Source organism: Tamandua tetradactyla, chromosome 26 (genome assembly GCF_023851605.1).
Source record: "Tamandua tetradactyla isolate mTamTet1 chromosome 26, mTamTet1.pri, whole genome shotgun sequence".
Classification (NCBI taxonomy): domain Eukaryota; kingdom Metazoa; phylum Chordata; class Mammalia; order Pilosa; family Myrmecophagidae; genus Tamandua; species Tamandua tetradactyla.
This window is the reverse complement of record NC_135352.1, coordinates 42,382,481-42,385,434: the sequence shown is the minus strand read 5'-3', so window position 1 is coordinate 42,385,434 and position 2,954 is coordinate 42,382,481.

Here is a 2,954-nt window from a genome sequence, read left to right as displayed (position 1 = left end):
ATTAGTCAGGAACCCTGACGCCAGATGGCCTAGAACCTCATCTTGTTCATACCACAGGCAGCTGGGGTTGCTGTGTGGCTGTTCTCCTTGCCTCCACCCCACATTCCATTTCACAAGGCTGACCTCTCAACGCCACCATTTTATTGCCATGAGTGACCTCACAAAAGTCCTGTCTTAAGGAATACTTACTTTTACTATGAATGCATAACAAAGATGTGTACTGTTTTAGGAAGATTGAGTGAGAATAAACCAATTGTTTGGAACGCAATATACCGGACATGGAACGACATTAAAAAAAGGGACTGTTATGTTGCAAGTTTATAGTTCTAAGACCATGAAAATGTCCATATGAAGGCAGCAACAAGCTTTTCACTCAAGAAAGACCGTTGCCATCAAGAACACCTCTTTCAGCTGGAAAGGCACCTGGCTGGTATCTGCTGGTCCGTTGCTCCTGGGCGCCGTTACTTTCAGCCTCTGTATACCATGGAGGTTCTTTATGTGGCCTCTCTGGGACTGGGTTTCATAATTTGGCTTCCCTTGACTCTCTCCAGGTTCTGGCTTGCTTAGCATCTCATGGGAAGGCATGTGGTAATGTCTGCTGGGCTCTTTTGTGTCTAGGCATCTGCTCTCTCTGTCAGCACTCCAAGAATCTCCAAACATCTGTGTTTCTGTTAGCAGTGAAGCAACTATTCTCCAAGCATCTGTATCTGAGCTTTCCCCCAAATGTTCCCCCTATTAAGGGACTCTAGTAAACTAATCAAGACCCACCTTGAATGGGTGGAGTCACATCTCCATCTAATCAAAAGTCCACACCCATGATTGGGGGTGTCACATCTATATGGAAACAATCCAATCAAAGTTTCCCACCTTAAACAGTAGATCTGGCCCCAGAAGATTGGATCATGATGAAAATATAACTTTTCTGAGGTGCATGATAGTTTCAAACCAGCACACCAACTATTAAAATATGTTTTGGACAATGTGAAAGATAGGAGAAATATTATGGTTAGATGATTATTATTGAGGAAAAATTCATGAAACAGATTCAGTGATGGCTTTGGCTATGCACAGTTTATTTCATGCTGCTGCCCATCAGCTACTTTTAAATTTGAATTAGCAAAGCACTGTGACCTCAATTATAACAGAATTTTTCACTTCTGCTGTAGCAACCATGGTGTTGCATTTTTCATTATAAACCCTCTCTTCTGTAGTTTATATCCTATGATGTTAATTTGGGTGAGGATGAAAGTTGGCAAAATGGTTCAGCTCATATTTAAATTTCTTTCTAAAAATTGTTTAAATTAGTATCTGCCACAGAGCAATCAACTAAACCATAATTTATCTAAAGAAATAGTTTCTTTTACAACTAAAACAGAAATTCATTAGGAACCAAAATTTATTTCAAACTGAAGCACGACTGTCTTTAAGTAATTCTGTCTATGAAACACACATTCATTTCCACAAATGAACCAGCCAGTTGTTTATTCTTATCCATTATTTAAAATGCTATTTATTTATTTTGTTTTTTTAGCACAAACAATTCCCAAACTGCTGTTACTTATGGACAAATGACTTTGAAGTTTGAATATGCATCTCTTTTCATAGTCGTGCCACTATCTATATCATATTAACTATGTTATAAATTGTAGAGCTGAGTAAAAAAGACCAATACCATTTACTGCTTCAAGGATGGGGATTTTAAATCTAAATTAATTAAAATATGTTTTGGGAGGGGTGGTAGGAAGTGGAGATAGGTCAGTCGATTTTTTCCAGACCTACATGTTAGTGAATATGCTTGCCACAATTGGCTATGATTTTTTTCTAGAAATATGAAGAGTTAAGAAATAATAGCACCCTTACTATTTAAATCCTGTAACATTTTCCCTTTCATCCTTCAATTGTTCTAATTTCATGTTTTAAGAAAATATTTGGTGAATTCATGGGCGGGCATTTGCTTCGCTGCTTGGGGGAGCATTGTTGAGCTAGAAATAAGTCAGCTACTGTTAGCATGCAGCCATTCATACGCTCCAGAGTTAAAGGAGAGTTACGTTCAGATTAGGAATGTGCATATCAGGAATCTTATAAAAATAAACAAAATAAGTAGTTAATCCAGGTCACAATGGCTCTAATTTTAATTTAGGATTTTAATAATTTGATTTGATTTTCAAAGGTCACATCCACCATTGATTGCATTTGGCACCATGCAATTAGCTCAATCTGAAGAAGGGCATTGTATAGGAATGGGGGATTGGGCACCCTAAGCTTAGAAATGTTTATCAGAATAGGCTTTCATATCACTTTGCTTTCAGGAAGGACTGGAAGGGATTGAAAGAAAAGTAAGCTATCCATATTGTTTCTCTCCTTTTGTAATGCTGGAGTGAGATTTGAACAAAGTGATTAGAAAGGTTTTTTATTTCACTAAGTCAGTGATAGTGATAGGTGATGTGCAGAAATTTCTAGAAATATCTCACACAGAAGCTTCTCAGAATGACTTTAGCTGCTGGAGGTGTTAATGTGAACTTCTGGATTTGGAGTCTTTGGTTCCCTTCTCTTGAAACTATTGCCTCCAGTCCAGGCAACTGGCTAATGAACATAACAAATGGAGAGGGAGTCCCCCAAGCCAGTACTATCCAGTAGAAGTTTCTTCTATTATGGATATATTTTTGAACATTTCATTGCTCCATAAACAATAAGTAAGAATAAAAATAAAAATTTAAAAGAACACCCAAAACATCCCATCCCCCATCCATCCCCCCTATTATTTATTTATTTTTTGTCTTCACTTTCTTACTCATCTATCCACATACTAGATATAGGGAGGGCCACCCACAAGGTTTTCACACTCACAAAGTCATTACATTGTAAAAGCTGTGTAGTTACACAATCATTTTCAAGAATCAAGGCTACTGGATTATAGTTCAATGGTTTCATGCATTTTCCCTCTACCTATTCCT